The 16,978-nt window shown below is 43.7% G+C and overlaps 1 protein-coding gene across 6 annotated transcripts in view; it reads right to left on the bottom strand.

Moving 5' to 3' along the window:
- Window positions 1-16,881, bottom strand: part of ITSN1 (intersectin 1) — a 246,702-nt gene extending 229,821 nt beyond the window's left edge. For 3 of the 6 annotated variants that reach the window (XM_037990809.2, XM_037990807.2, XM_073009637.1), the window contains exon 1: window positions 16,654-16,881. The gene's annotated coding sequence lies outside the window, so the exon portion shown is untranslated. The remainder of the gene's footprint in view (window positions 1-16,653) is intronic. The other 3 variants (XM_037990813.2, XM_037990811.2, XM_073009638.1) reach the window with 2 other exon arrangements.
- Window positions 16,882-16,978: the final 97 nt, after the last annotated feature.

The raw sequence follows: 16,978 nt of genomic DNA on the forward strand, positions 1-16,978 counted from the left end.
AACACTATAGGCAGACTGAGTTCTAAAAATGTTCTCCAACACTAACTGGGTGTCCTACCATTCATTTCAATTCTGAAACCACTGGAGTTAGTGCAGACTCCTCAAGTTAAGGGCTTGGTCCCACAAGACTTCCCCACTTCAGATGCCAGCCTCAAGTCTTGCATATCCCCAGGCTACCAGCACTTCTGCCAGGCTGACTACAAATTTAGGGGTTCCCATAACTCCACTTTGAGTTCAGTAATTGACTAGAACAACTCACCGAACATGGAAAAGCTCTATGCAACTCAGGAACAGCCAAATGGAAGAGACTCACAGCCCGAAGTATGGGGGAGGGGAAATACAGAGTTCCCATGCCCTCTCCTCTGGGCAACACAGGCACCCACCTTTCTGCACATCATGGGTTCACCAACCCAGAAGCTCTCTGAACCTCACAGTTTCAGGGTTTTCATTTGCAATTTCATGGCATAGGCACGACTGAGTAGATCACTGACCACGTGACTGAACTCAATCTCCAGTCCCTCTCTCTTCCCTGGAACTGGTGGTGGTGGAGGGCTGAAAGTTCCAACCCTCCAATCCAGCAGTTTCCTGACTGCTTCCTCCGGAACAGCCCCCATTCTGAGGCTGTCCAGCCCCTCATCCCCAGGAGCCATTTCATTAGCATGAACTCAGAGCAGATCCAAAAGGGCTCATTATGAATTACAAGACACTCCCCCTGCTCAGGAAATTCCAAAGATTTTGGAAGCTATGTCCTAGGAATCAGGAATAAAATGATATAAAATTATACAACAGACTATCTGACACGCAGAAAGTAATCATTAAATAACTGCTGAAACAATGAACAAAAGGATAATAGTATCATTCACCAAGATGGGATATACAGAGGAAGAGGTTGGTTAGAAGAAAGGTGGCAGGTGAGCAATGTTCTAGACGTGTTGAATTTTTAAGTGCCCAATGGATCCAGTAGGTAGTCATGTAGCCAGTGACATCTGAGTCAATGACGGACTGCATATACAATCGTGGTCCCATAAGATTTTAACAGCATATTTTTACTGTACCTTTTCTATGTTTAGATATGTCTTGATACACAAATACTGCTGTAAATACTTGTGTTACAGCTGCCTACAGTATTCAGTATAGTAACAGGCTGTAGTGGTTTGCAACCTAGCAACAAAATAGGCTATACATATAACCTAGGTGTATAGTAGGCTATACCAACTATGTTTGTGTAAATAGTTTACCCTTGAATAACACGAATTTTAACTCTGTGGGTCCACTCAGATTCAGATTTTCTTCTACCTTTGTCACCGCTGAGACAGTAAGACCAACCCTTCCTCCTCTTCCACAGCCTACTCAATGTGAAGACAATGAGGATGAAGAATGTTATGATGACCCAATTCCACTTAATGAGTAGTAAATATATTTTCTCTTCCTTATAATTTTCTTAATACTATTTTCCTTTCTCTAGCTTACTGTAAGAATGGAGTATATAATACATATAGCATACAAAGTATGTGTTCATCAACTATGTTACCAGTAAGGCTTCTGGTCAACAATAGGTCATTAGTAGTTACGTTTCTGGGGAGTCAAAAAGGGTATATGATTTTTTTTTTAAGACAGAATCTGGCTCTGCTGCCCACGCTGGAGTGCACTGGGCCAATCACAGGTCACTATAACCTCAAATTCCTGGGCTCAAGCAATCCTCCTGCCTCAGTCTCCCTAGTAGCTGGGACTTACAAGAGTACACCACCACGCCCAGCTAATTTTTAAAATTTTTGTAGAGATGGGAGTCTCACTTTGTTGCTTGGATGGTCTCAAACTCCTGGCCTCAAGCAACCTTCTCGCCATGACCTCCCAAAGTGCTGGGATTACAGGCAAGGGCCACCGAGCTCTGCTTATATGTGGATTTGACTGTGTTGGGGATCAACACCCTTAATCCCTCCCTTGTCCAAAGGTCAACCATACACTTTATGATGTTTGCACAATGACAAAATCACCTATCAGAACATCACCATTACATGATGCAGGGTTAGAAAAAAGACACTGCTCCAGGTATAGACAGACAACAGAGTGAAAATGACTGTTGTGGAAGACCAGGGAAAGGTCAAAAGAGGGTATGAAAAGCCTTAGTGACAGCAACATTTTAAGGATAAGAAGCCCTCAAGGGGAATTGGGAAGTCCTAAATGTAACAGAGCAACAGGGCAAGGAAATAGCTGAAATGACCCATGCTGAGGTCACAGCTGCTTATGGAAAGAAATGAAACTAGGAGGAAACTGACAATCAGAGATAAAAGGAGAAGGTCAAGAAAGCTTCTGCAGAAAACCAAATACTGCATGTTCTCACTTATAAGTAGGAACTAAACACTGCGTACACACTGACACAAAATTAAGAACAATCAACACTGGGGATTCCAAAATGGGGCAGGGGTTGAAAAACTACCTATCTGGTGCTATGTTCACTACTTGGGCAACTGGCAAACCTCAGCATCATGAAATAAACGTACATAGCAAACCTGTGCATATACCTTCTGAATCTAAAAATTAAAAAAAGGCCGGACGCGGCGGCTCACGCCGGTAATCCCAGCACTTTGGGAGGCCAAGGCAGGTGGATCACCTGAGGTCAGGAGCTCGAGACCAGCCTGGCCAACATGATGAAACCCTGTCTCTACCAAAAATGCTAAAAATGCTAAAAATGCAAAAAATTAGCCGGGCGTGGTGGCAGGCGCCTGTAATCCCAGCTACTTGGGAAGCCCAGGCAGGAGAATTGTTTGAACCTGGTAGGCGGAGGTTGCAGTGAGCGGAGATCATGCCATTGCACTCCAACCTGGGCGAGAGAGCGAGACTCTGTCAAATGAATGAATGAATGAATGAATGAATGAATGAAACAAGTGGCAGGCCACAGAACTGACCTACCTATTCTGGGGGATGAGGTGCGGGGATTGTTTGAACCTAGGAGGTAGAGGATACAGTGAGCCAAGATCGCACCACCGCACACTCCAGCCTGCGTGACAGAGTGAGACCCTGTCTCAAAAAAAAAAATCTTGTTTCAGTGGCTACACACTTGAAGAGACTTCAGACTCACTCCCTATACAGATGCACACAATACTGTACACTGTGAATGTCCCTAGTATTGGTTTTTGCATGAGGTCAACATTTTATATTTATGTGAAAGGAAATGACACCACTGAAATTCTACAAGATTTAAAAGTAACTTCAATTATTAATTATTAATTTGTATGACACTGATCACATACTGAGTAAAGGCCATCTGTTTTGCCTGCCTAGCATTTTTTTCTCCTCATAACAGATCCTACTTCTCTTTTCCCCTTTCTGTTAATTCTAGGAGTTTAGGCACTGATCTCACCAATTGGGGGAAAAGGTAGACCCAAGGTCCAGGAGAGCCAATGAGAGTACACATTTCCCTTGGTCATATCATGGGTTCAGACACGCAATCATGCCAGGCCAATCAGAATCCTTGGACTTGACAGGTATGTGAGTCAATATATTTTAATGCTGTGGTTCTTCCACTTGCAAATGAAAAACCTCATACAAATACAATTATGAATAAAGAAAACTGTGGCAATAAAGCAACCTTCCTTTTTCTTCCTTCTCTCTCCTACAATCCTTTTTTTCTCTCCCTATCACTTTTTCCACCTCCCCACCCAACTGCATTTAGATAGTGGACTACTCAAACTTATCACCGAGTCTTTTTTAAGTTAAGGATTCCCGATATATGACATCACTATGACACAGAAGGCTAATCTAAAAACTAAGCCCAGCCCCAGGTAAACTATTCTGTGATTCAATTTCTTGGTATTTAGATAGCACACTTAAGAGTCTTGTTTCAAGACCTGGCACGGTGGCTCACGCCTGTAATCCCAGCACTTTGGGAGGTCAAAGCGGGTGGATCACTTGGGGTCAGGAGTTCAAGACCAGCCTAGCCAACATGGCAAAACCCCACCTCTACTAAAAATAAAAAATAAAAAAAATTAGCCAGGCATGGTGATGCCTGTAATCCTACCTACTCTGGGGGCTGAGGTGGGGGGACTGTTTGAACTCAGGAGGTAGAGGATGCAGTGAGCCAAGATTACACCACTGCACACTCCAGCCTGGGTGACAGAGTGAGACTCTGCCTCAAAAAAAAAAAAAAAAAAAAAAAAAAATCTTGTTTCAGTGGCTACACACTTGAACAGACTTCAGACTCATCCCCTATACAGATGCACCCAATACTGTACACTGTCAATGTCCCTAGTACTGGTTTTTGCATGAGGTCAACATTTTATACGTATGTGAAAGGAAATGACACCACTGAAATTCTACACATTTAAAAGTAACTTCAAAATTTCTTCCTTCCTGTTTTCCCTCAGCTAGAGATCTACATCGGTTTAAAACAGGTCAGCGCCAGAGTCCACATTTGTAAAACGGCCTTTCCAATCAAATTGTGATTATCTGAACTAGATTAAATTTTGGTACTTCCATGTTTCTTGCTGTCCTTAATTGTTGATGTTATTATATGGAGAAAATAATAACAAATTCACAACATCCCTAGACAGAGTGAAAAAAAAAAATGAGATAAGGTAGTATAAAAACAGAATGGTGCTAAGAATGAGGAGAATGTTTAGTTCACAGTAATAGAAACCCCAGCTACCTAAATCAAAAGGAAGGAGGTAACCTTAAGAACTCAAGAACAAGAATGCAGCTGGATCAAGAACAGACTGGAAGAAAGTGGCTTAACACTGCCAGAGAGTCAAGTAGTGCTCTCTTTCTGCTTCTCTCTAGACAGTTGCTTTATTCTCCCCATCCATAAATCATCTTTCTTGGTCCCCAGACAGCAGAACATAACTGCTTATAACTCCCAATCCTTTACTTAGGGTCCTTGAGCATATTAAGAACAACTCCTTCTCTACTGAGCCTAGTTTCAAATTTCCAGGGAAGGAACGAACACTGATTGGGCCAGGTTGGTCAGGTGCCCAACCCAAGTTCAATGTATTATGTCTTTTGTGGGGAGAAGGAGGTAGGAAGAAATTGGATGTGTAGGTTGATGGGCAGTTAAGGGATCTGTGTTGGGTCAGACATACATTCCAAAGGTTCCCATCACACAGTCCCAGCTTTATACCTTGTCTCATAATCCAAATATGGAACTAACAACTCACGTCGATTCTAGACTCTTGCTAAGAGACTAGAGTATAACAGAATTTAAGATAATTAAAGTGAATTTAAAAAATCAAAGGCCAGGTGCAGTGGCTCATGCCTGTAATCCCAGCATCTGGGGAGGCTGAGGCGAAAGGGCCACTTGAGTCCAGAAGTCTGAGACTAGCCTAGGCAATACAGTGAGATCACCTCCACCAAAAAAAAAAAAAAAAAAAAAAAAAATGCAAAATTAGCCAGGTGTCGTGGTCCGTGGCTGTAGTCAAAGCTACTTGGGAGGCTGAGGTGGAAGGATTGCTTGAACCTGGAAGGTTGAGGATGCAGTGAGCCACGGTCATGCCACTGCACTCAGCCTGGGTGACAGAGTGAGACAAAAGAGAGAAAGAAAAGACAGAAAAGAGAAAAAAAAAAAGAGACGAAGGAAGGAAGGAAGGAAGGATTAATTAAAGGGTAACAAGCATTTATCACTGTTTTAGAAGTTCTATGCCAATAAACAAATACAACTTATAGTGGCTCACGTCTATAATCTCAGCACTTTGGGAGGCTGCAACAGGAGAACTGCTTGAGCCCAGGAGTTCAACACCATCCTGGGCAATATAACAACACATCATCTCAAAAAAAAGAAAGAAATATAAGTTAAAAATAAATTATAAATTCTAGGAATGAAAATGGTCCTTTATAAACATTATGGTCTATTTGAAAAACCCAAGATAATTTTTTAAAAAAGCATAAAAGTCTTAGAGGGCTGAGATTATGTCTTGGTTCAAGGCCACTCACCTAGAGCAATGCCAGGTACATACAGTATGTGCTCAAACATTCACTGAACAACTAATTACACTCAGAACTTCCCAATCACGGCTGGGTATGGTGGCTCATGACTGTAATCCCAGTGCTTTGGGAGGCCGAGGAGGGCAGATCCTCCTTACCTGAAGTGAGGAGTTTGAGACCAGCCTGGCCAACATGGCGAAACCCCATCTCTACTGAAAATACAAAAATTAGCTGGGTATGGTGGCATATGCCTGCAGTCCCAGCTACTCGGGAGGCTGAGGCAGGAGAATCACTTGAACCCGGGAGGCGGAGGTCGCAGTGAGCCAAGACTGCGCCACTGTGCTCCAGCCTGGGCAACAAAACATGACTGTGTCAAAAAAAACAAAAACAAAAAAGAACTTCCCAGTCACAGTACTTTAAGTGGATTATAGTTGTGCCAAAGATACTGATGCCCTCAGTTTTGGGGAACGATGCCTACAATTAGTACTAATTATTGCTATTAACACAGTACTAATATTATCTACAATCACAAAGATTGAGAAGCATTGAAACCAAGACCAAAACATTGCTGGAACTTAGAGTTCCAGCAAGGCAGGCTGGTTACCAAATAAATTTGTATGAGGCCAATAGGCATTTAATAATCATTCACACTCATTGGTAATACAGAAAATAATGCAAGTTAAAACCAATAAAATTGGCTAAGATGTTTTTGGAGATGGTTTTACCCAGTCCTGGTAAGAGAACAGGAAACAGGTACCTTTTACATGACAGGGGGAATGCATCTGAAGGCAGTATGCTGCAAAGGCTTTACAAACATCTTTTGGTCCAAGAATTTCACCTGTCTTTATTAAAAAGCAAAAAGACAAAGAATCTATAGGTCTAGCAATAAGTGACTGATTACATATATGATGATGTGGCAAAAAAAAGGCTGCAAATACAACACATTAAGTGAAAAACACAGGCTACAAAACTGTATGTACCTGAGGTTACAAACCGGCAAGGCAACAAAGACTGAATCCAGCCCTCAGGTATGCTTTGAACCCCAGTGCGTTAACAAAAAAAAAAGTGTGGCCCACATAAAAATCAGAAGATTTCATATTAAACCCACATTCTCCTAACTCATTCTCCTAAATAACTAGAAGGTGCAGTAACACCAGGATATACCCTCCCAGAACCACAAAGGTCTAGGTTGACTGGCCCTGGACTGTCCTGCCACCTTCAGTGCTCCTGGTCCCTAACATGCCTTCAAGTCTCCCAGGCTGAGCAGCTTCACAACAGGCACCTGCTGGGTAATTTGAGCATGTTGACCTTCACAGGGTATTAACAGTTATTATCACTGGATGGTAAGATCTTGGTAGGCTTTTAGTCTTCTTTCCTTATACATGTTTTTGAAAGTTTTCTTCAATAAACATGTATTCCTTTTGTAGTAGGAAAAAACATGTTATTTTTTAAATTACCAGATCACAATTGTAATATCACTTCATCTACCAAGATCAAAACAACTAAAGATAACAGATAATGACTGTGGTTTAAAACTAATTGAACTAAGAAGTAATGTAAGGTTACAATTACTGCAGGATTTCCCTCCCTTTGATACTAATTAAAACTCCAGATTGGACAGACAACAGCAGCATTTTACAAAACAGATCTTCGTCAAAGAGGGCAGCTTCTACAGACAGTGCAAAAGCCTGCTATTTTAAGGATTCATTCCCATACATTTAAGATTTCTTTCACTAAAAAAGGAAACAGAAAATCTCTCCTATAGAAACCTATATTCATAACCTCAATTAACTTGTTTATAAAGCTAAATAATTCTTGATCTTTATTTTACACTGCTTTTTCATTTGATCAATAGTAAGAATTTTATGGGGTTCTCTTTTCCTCAGAGAACTCCAGAAAGTTTATACAAATTGCCATTCATCTCAAACCATTCCTGAGACCTCACAAAGTAAACCATATTGTCCTCATCGCAAAGATAAAGTAGAAGGCTAGGTAGAAACGTCAACATCCTTAGACAGCTGGAAGCGGAGTCAATGCAGTGTTCCTCTCTATCCCTCCTCCAATCCACTCCCACATGATATCCACTCCCACAGGATACCCAGAGGGAGCTTTTTTTTTTTTTTATTTGAGACGGAGTCTCGCTCTGTCGCCCAGGCTGAAGTGCAGTGGCATGATCGTGGCTCATCTTGGCAAGCTCCACCTCCTGGCTTCATGCCATTCTCCTGCCTCAGCCTCCGGAGTAGCTGGGACTACAGGCGCCCACCACCACGCCTGGCTCTTTTTTTTGTATTTTTAGTAGAGACGGGGTTTCACCGTGTTAGCCAGGATGGTCTCCATCTCCTGACCTTGTGATCCGCCCGCCTCGGCCTCCCAAAGTGCTGGGATTACAGGCTTGAGCCACCGCGCTGGGCCCAAAGGGAGCTTTTTAAACAAAAGCACATTATGGGACTCCCCTGCTTAAAACTTACATTAGCTTCCTACTTCCCAGACATTCTGAGTCAGGTCCCAAGTGGGCCTCTCTCCTTCACTCCTCACCTGTTTCTCTTGCCCCCAGCACTGGCTCTGCACCACCTCAGAGCCCTCTGGCCCCCAGGTTCGAAGGGCCTCAAACACTCCTTGATTTAATAAACCAACAAATAACCCTTGCTTGTCTGCCAGGCAGCAGGCACTGCTCTAGAGCTTGGGGCTAATCCCCTGGACAACAGCGATACACTCCCTGCCCTCATGAAGCTAACATCCTGGCAACCCCGCTACCCTCCTCCTGTAATCTTTCCTCCTCCTATAATCTTTTAAAGAGTATTAAAACAACAATTGTAATAACCGAATCTGAAGGGGTCTAAAAAAACCAGTGCTACCTATAAGACAGATCTATTCTCATTTAATGACTTTGTTTAATATTAGCTCTTTATATTAAGTGCAGGAAAGAGGAGAAATAAAGGCAAAGGGAACTACTATTCATCGAAATCTGCTATATACCAAGAATGGCACTCATTTTCTTGTCAATTTTTCAGGGTTTCTCTCATTGCTAGCTATATAGCTTTTATTCATCAGAAGCCAAAATGTAACACTCCAATTCTGCAAGATTGGGGCAGCTGAGTTTCAGATAACTTCAGAAATTGAAAGATAACTTGGTTTTAAAATCCACTATCTTAAGTTCACAGCAGAAATGAATGGATTTTTATAAAACACTGGATCCACAATGAACACACCCATTATAGATAACACACTGGAATGATATATGTGTTTACACACATTTTGTCTGTGTTAGAACAATAAAACTGCTCAGGAAATCTGCCTTGCAGAGAAGTAATTAGCCCTACACACACAGACAAACAGGCAAACAGACACACACACACACAAAATGAATGGCTCCAATGGCATCTCGTTTCAGTGCTTTTATGGTAAGAGTCAATGTCCTTAACTAGGTTGGTTAAAGCCTGACAAAAAAGCCAGTTGACCTCGTCCATGTCCATGAACTGTATCTATGTCTTGCAAATGCATGCCACCAGACCCCAGAATGATTTGCAGACATAATGCAAGGAGGAACACATCAAATGCACACCAGTGCAACAGAGGGGCAAGAGCACTGTCCTCCTGTATTAAAAGAGGATGTTTAATTTTACCACCAAGGAGAAAACTCTGCCCACTTGCTGTGTTGCTATGACCTTGTTACTTATTTATTTATTTTTTTCTGAGACAGAGTCTCACTCTGTTGCCAAGGCTGGAGTGTAATGGTGCGATACTGGCTCAGTGCAATCTCCACCTCCTGGGTTCAAGCAGGGAATTGAAGCAATTCTCCTGCTTCAGCCTCCCGAGTAGCTGATAGCTGGGATTACAGTAGCATGCCACCACGCCCACCTAATTTTTGTATTTTTTAGTAGAGATGGGGTTTCACCATGTTGGCCAGGCTGGCGTCGAACTCCTGACCTCATGATCCACCCACCTCGGCCTCCCAAAGTGCTGGGATTACAGGTGTGAGCCACCGCGCCCGGCCAGACCTTGTTATTTTCACATTCGAATTCACTTGAATTCAAAACTCTGTCACAGCCCTCAGTTCAACTCCTGGCTGCACCCCTCAATGAAGAGGCAAATGCACTACCACACGGTTCCAGCAGACCCCATACCACACGAAAACAATAACAGGTTTTGGTGACCAACTGAAAACTGAGCTAGGCAGCACAAACTCAGTCCAGAGAGCTGAAGCCAAAACAATTTCACCAATGTTCTCTCTGGGCAGTAAGCTAATAAAGCAAGCTAACTATCATTAATTCTACTAGAAAAACGCTGAAACAGCAGTGATGCATTCAAATAGATTAACTTGCTTAAAATTCACTTTCTTAGCTACAAACTTTAGGAACAAAACCTGAGTGACATTCTACCATCACATGTATTAATAAGAATGTTTTGGTTTACTTTTCAGTGATCCCCCAGTGGATCTGATATCTCTCTACACTGAGGCCTTCACATTCAGGAAGCAAACTTCCTTAGGCCACTTTCTATCTCCAAACTGGCCAGCATGGAACTATCTGGACACACACCCAGCTGTCTCCCTCATCACGCTTCTGTACAGTCTTGTGTTTCTAAGACAAGTCCACATCACAAGTGAACTGCCTTTTCAAACTCCACTAGTCTTCTCTATCACTCTAATCCTGTTTTTCACGCAGCGGCACTTTAGGAAAACCACTACAGAGTAAAGGATAACAAGACTGCTTTAAGGATGAATGCTGGACAGTTGACGAGGCGAATTTTCCTCTTTCTTTCTGTTTCCTTCCTTCTCTTTCTTTTTCCTTCTCTGTCTCCTCTTTCTTTTCTCTCTCTCTTGCCCTCCCCCCTCTCTCTCTTTGTTGACAAGGTCTCACTATGTTGCCCAGTCTGGAGTGCTGTGGTATCTGCAGCCTCCAACTCCTGGGTACAAGCAGTCCTCCCACCTCAGCCTCCCTAGTAGCTAGGACTACCGGTGGGCATCACCTCACCGGGCTACTTTTAAAAATTTTTTTGGTAGAGACAGGGTCTTGCTATGTTGTCCTGGCCGGTCTGGGACTCCTGGGCTCAAGTAATGCTCCCACCTTGGCCTCTCAAGTATTGGGATTACAGGAGTGACCCACAGCACCAGTCCCAAGGCTAATTTCTGAGCTAACTTATGTGAGTTCAGTGAAACGGATTCAAATTTGTGCCTCACCCAGTTTATACATTAGTACATGTCAGAGAACCTCTTAGTTACTCCACAACAGAAATTGAGAACGTAAAAAGTACCCATATGCCTATAAAATATGTCTAGGAAACAGGCTAAGAGTTTTGGACTCTACGGTTAAATTTGATTCTGCAAATTCCATTTGTAGAAATTTATCCTAATGAAAATAATCTCACAAGTATATACAGAGACATATGTAGAAGGACGGTCACTACAGGGTTATAAGTAACTGTGGAGGAAAAATAAACAAACTAATGTCTAACAAAAATAAATTGGCTAAACCACCAGAGATCCATGGCTGGGCACGGTGGCTCATGTCTGTGATCCCAGCACTTTGGGAGGTTGAGGCAGGTGGATCACCTGAGGTTAGGAGTATGAGACCAGCTTGACTAACATGACAAAACCCCATCTCTACAAAAATTACAAACATTAGCCAGGCATGGTGGCAGTCACGTGTAATCCCAGCTACTCAGGAGGCTGAAGCAAGAGATTCATTTGAACCTGGGAGGCAGAGGTTGCAGTGAGCCAAGACTGCGCCACTATACTCCTGCCTGGGTGACAAAGTGAGACTCCGTCTGAAAAAATAAAATTAAAAAAAAAAAAAAAAACTATCATAGATCCATAAAACGGAATATTATTTGGTTACTGAAATTGTTATAACGCAATATACATATATACAGGAAAAGACACTCATGACAAGATGTTAAACAACAACAAAAAAAAGCAGACCAGGCGTGGTGGCCCACGCCTATAATCCCAGCACTTTGGGAGGCTGAGGCGGCGGATCACAAGGTCAGGAGATGGAGACCATCCTGACTAACACCGTGAAACCCCGTCTCTACTAAAATACAAAAAATTAGCCGGGCGTGGTGGTGGGCGCCTGTAGTCCCACCTGCTCGGGAGGCTGAGGCAGGAGAATGGCGTGAACCCTTGAGGCGGAGCTTGCAGTGAGCTGAGATTGCAGAAACTGTGTATGAATAGCCACATGCATATACACAAAAGGATTTGAAGAAATATGTATGCAGGTAGTAGACTTGTGGGTATTTCATAGTTTTCCACTTTATACTTTTCTGTATTTCAATTTTTCTACCATAAAACATACAATTATCTTTTTAAATACAAAGAATATTAGTTGCTCATCATAAACTATATTTTAACCTAAAAGTGATCATGAGATTTAGTATTTATTTTCAAAAACTTATAGTTATTAATACATATTTGGTAGCTTATTACTTTTAATTTTTAGTCATTCAATTAAAAAAATTATACATAGTACCAAGGAGTTAGCAAGAAACCTTTTTTTTTTTTTTTTTTTTTGGAGACAGGGCCTTGCTGTGTCACCCAGGCTGGAGTGCAGTGGCACAATCATAGCTCACTGCAGCCTTGATCTCCTGGGTTCAAGTGATTCTCCCACCTCAGCCTCCAAAGTAGCTGGGACTACAGACGCACACCACCAAAGAAACTTCTTTTTTAAGCAACAGATTTCTATTTACTATCATAAAGTACAGTAGTACAATAATTAAATGGGTTAGCTTTTGAGTTTTACATATTTTTATACACCCCAATTGTTTATCATCGCTGTAACTACCGTTTATTAAGTGCGTGTGTCTCAAAAACTTATGTAAGCACTTAGAAGTAGGTGAACTTTGTTATTACTATTCCTATTTTCAGCTGAGAAATGAGGCATTGAGAGGTTACATCAAACTCACTCACTGTGTAGTCAAACACAATATTCTCCAGAGTTTGCGCTCTTAACTGCATAATATCTACAGTGTCCTGTGGTGAACTCTTGAAAAGAAGGTGTAAAGGTCAAATTTTATTAGCATGAAAAGTTGAAACTGGAAAATATAACACTTTTCTCTATTTGTTAGAAACCAATTTTTATAGCAGTATGTTGGACTTATGGTTTATAAAATTATATTTTGATATAAGACAATATACCAAATGTAACTTTGATATATGATTTACCACTACATTGTGACTTAAATTTACATTTTGACTCTCTAAGCAAATGCTTTGCTCTGAATCTTCTTTCTGGCTAATCACCTTGAGCACACTATGTCTGGGAAAGGCTCTCTCCTTTCTAAACTAACCAAACTTACAGAAGTTACTGGGGTATAGTGCTTATGGCTCCTAATTTAAAATCAGTGACTACTAACTGATAGATTAATTTGACAAGTAAACTTTTAAAAGATTGGTCTCACTGCCACGTAGTTCACATATTCACTCAACAAATGTTTGAGTTCCTCCAGGCACTGTTTTAGGCCCTGGAGGTACAGGGGTGAACCAAAGCCTCTGCCATCTGAAAGGTGTATGACAGGTACAATTACACAGTGGAAAGTCATGGTCAATTGTTTTTTATTAGCAGCCTAAGGCATAAAACTTAATCTGCCACTTGAAAAACTTTCTATCCACTTCAGGAGCTGGTCTCAGGAGATGCTCAGTGAGAAGGAAGCTAGTGGTTTCCAACTTCCCTATGCAGGAGAAATTCCTAGAGAATGCATTAAAAATACCAATTCCAGAGCCCCACCTCCAGCTGTCTGATTCTGAGGTGAGGTGACAGAAACCTGTGTTTATTTTTATGTATTTATTTACTTACTTTTTGGACACAGGCTCACTCTCTCTGTCACCCAGGCTAGAGTGCAGTAGGGCAATCACAGCTCACTGCAGCCTTGATCTCCTGGGCTCAAGTGAACCAGATCCTCCCACCTCAGCCTCTAGAAGAGCTAGGAATATAGGCACGAGTCACTAAGCCCAGCATATAAAAAAAAATTTTTTTTTAGAGACAAGGTTTCCCTATGTTGCCCAAGCTGGTCTCAAATTCCTGGGCCCAAGCTATCCTCCTACTTCAGCCTCCCAAAGTGTTGGGATTACAGGCTTGATCCACCATGCCCAAAACCTGTATTTTTAACAGGTGCCTCCATTAATGCTGATGTAAGTGATCTGAGGTCCACACTTTAAGAAACCCAACCAGTAAGTGGAGCCAGTCAGGAGGAAGTGATCATTCAGAAGGGAACAGCTCTATGGCAGAAGAATTTGAGGTGCAAACATAATCCAAACTCTCAAGTCATCAATTCTCTACAACTCCCAAATTTTAGCAAATTAAAAAAACGATTTAGAGTAGAGAAATTTGGACGAGGCATGGTGGCTCATCCCTCTAATCCTAGCTCTTTGGGAGGCTGCCTAGGTGGGAGAATCGTTTGAGGCAGGTGTTTTAGACCAGCCTGAGCAACAGAGAGAGACCTGTTTCTAGAAAAAATTTAAAAATTAGCTGGGCATGGTGGCGTGCACCTGTGGTCCCAGATACTCCAGAAGCTGGGGTGGGAAGATCACTGGAACCCAGGAGGTTGAGGTTGCTGCCATGACTGCACCACAGCACTCCAGCCTGAGTGACATAGCCAGACCCTGTCAAAAAAAAAAAAAAAAAAAGAAAGAAAAAGAAAAAAAGAAATTACCAGCAGCTCCTCCTTAACCTCTTACAGGAGGTTTGACAGTTTGCCCCAATCTAGGTATTTGGGGAAAAGATAAACTTGAGCAGAGGTTCTACTACCAATATTGAAGATAAGCCTTAGGGAAAAGAAAATTGCTAGTTGACTGCCAAAAAAAAAAAAAAAAAAAACTAAGAAGGACAAACATTTCACAGAACTAACTTGCTACCACTCATTTTATGCCCTATTTCACAATGCTTAGTATCTGAGCAATCCACAGGGTTCCAAAGTACATTAAAAATTTGTTCATTTCCCCTCTTACTCAGGCAGAATAATAATAGAGTTTTGTGAAGGTACCATGCGCCCCAGCAATTTCAACAGAAGCATTCCTAGATAATGAAATTCCATTTTTTAAAAAAGATCATACTATGAGAAATGATCTTTACTGGACTACTTAAAGGTGTCTGAAATAATTTTAACACCATCATCAAATTAGTGTCCCTCACTCCTTAATTTATATGACTTAAAAGTCCCTAGATTCTTTACAAACCCATCTGCACTAACGATTTTTCTTTCATATGTATGTAATTTTTAATGTTTTTACTTACAAGGAAACTCCCATCAAAACAACGTTTCAAGCACACCAGTAAAAGAAATTTTAAACAGAAGCATATTTTGTTCTCAGAGATAAACTAAGAAATAATAACTATGAAGGGTGTTTAAGCTTCCGCACTCTCAACCTTCAAGTCATCTAAAAATAAAGCTATCCCAACAAATACATTCCTCCTATTCAAATTTTGGGGGTTTAGAGTGGCACCATGCAAACCAGCTGGCCTGCTGTGTCCTGGCCCCAGTTCCTGCCCTCACATCCTGTCCACTACATAATCCATGAGATATCTGTGCTTTTCTCTTCATCCGTTCCACGGGATTAGCAAAACTGCCTCCCCGCTGACAGAACTGAGAATTTCTAGAGGCATTTGTTTGTATGGGATTTGCTGTTATTAGCCACCTTTTTCATTGGCCTTGTTTTTATTATCTGTACGTTTTGATCAAGGGGAGCAGCAAGAGAAGAATGCCAACAGACAAGCACAAAGAAACGCATCTGGCCGGAGCCTGCATATATTTAAATTCCCAGGTTGCTGCTGCCCTCAGAATAGCACTGATGATGGCAAAGTTCTAGAGGAAACTTTCATATTGAAGAGGCCATAAAAATCTCTATAGCCTCCAACTCCACAGAGAAGCCGCTAATCTATTTCTTCCAAAGCAAAGCCTTCTTGAGTCTGAATCACAACAAAAGATTGCCCATAGGAAATGTAATCTCCGAAGTTGTTTTCTAACCCCAAAGCAAGCAGAAGCGCAGGAAGGTGCGGCCGATTCCTCGCCGGTTTCCTTTTTTTTTAGGAATTCTGATTGCATTCCCTCGTGCAAGCAAGGGACTGCAATTGTGCCTCAGGTCCACACCACAAAACCGTGCCGGTGCGTAAGAAGGGAAGGGACGCGGCGGACCCGGGGACGCGCTCACAGGGCGCGGGAGCCGCTCTCCGTTAAATGCCTTCAGGGGCGGCCCCGCGGCGCGCCCTGGGGCCGAACTGCATTGCCTGCCCTTCACTGACCCGGGATTCCGCAGGCTTGCGAGCGAGGGAGCGAGGAAGGAGCCGGGGCTCCAGGCAGAGGCGACGCCGCTCCCGCCAGCGCGGGTCCCCGGGAGGCCGGCGGGAGGCGAGGCCGGGCCGCCCCGCGCCGGCGGCCGAGGGCAGCGAGGTCAGCCCAGGAAGGAGAGGACGCCCGGGGTCCCCGCGGCAGGAGGGAGCCCGCTCCGCGGCGGGGCCGCGGCGCCCATTCATCCCCACGCCAGTCCCACAGCCACCACCCCACGGCCCACCGCAGCCCCCGGCCTCCCAGTGCGGGTCCGCCCGCCATCCCGCCGCCGCCCCCGAGGACGGGAAGGACGAGGCAGAGGGGCGGCCGCTGCCGTCTCCCAGGCGCGCGGCGAGGGCTAAGGGCGACCGGGGGGACAAGCGCCGGGCGCGGGACGGACGCCCCGGGCAGCCATCGCGCCGACCCCCGCCCCCGCCGCTGCTGCCCGCAGTCCAGGCCGCCGCCGCGCAGCCCTCTCCTCACCTCATCTCCGGGCGGGTCCGCGCTGCCGCCCCAGGGACAAATCAGTGTCGCTCACGCGCCGCGGGGAGGGACGCAGGAGCCGCAGCCCCGCACACCATCCCCGCCCGCCTCTCCGTCCGTCCCGGAGCCCGCTCGGGATTCTTCCTCGCGAGCCGCCGTACTACGGAGCAACCAAGCTGTGCTCCCTCCCCTGGCGCCTCCACTCCTCTCTACCTCCTTCGCTCCCTCCTTCGCTCCCTCCCTCGCTCCCTCGCTCCCGCCTATCTCCTCATCTCCCTCCGCTGCCTCCCCCGCCCCCATCCACCTTCCGTCTCCGCCCATAAGT

This window comes from Chlorocebus sabaeus, chromosome 2, assembly GCF_047675955.1.
Source record: "Chlorocebus sabaeus isolate Y175 chromosome 2, mChlSab1.0.hap1, whole genome shotgun sequence".
NCBI lineage: Eukaryota > Metazoa > Chordata > Mammalia > Primates > Cercopithecidae > Chlorocebus > Chlorocebus sabaeus.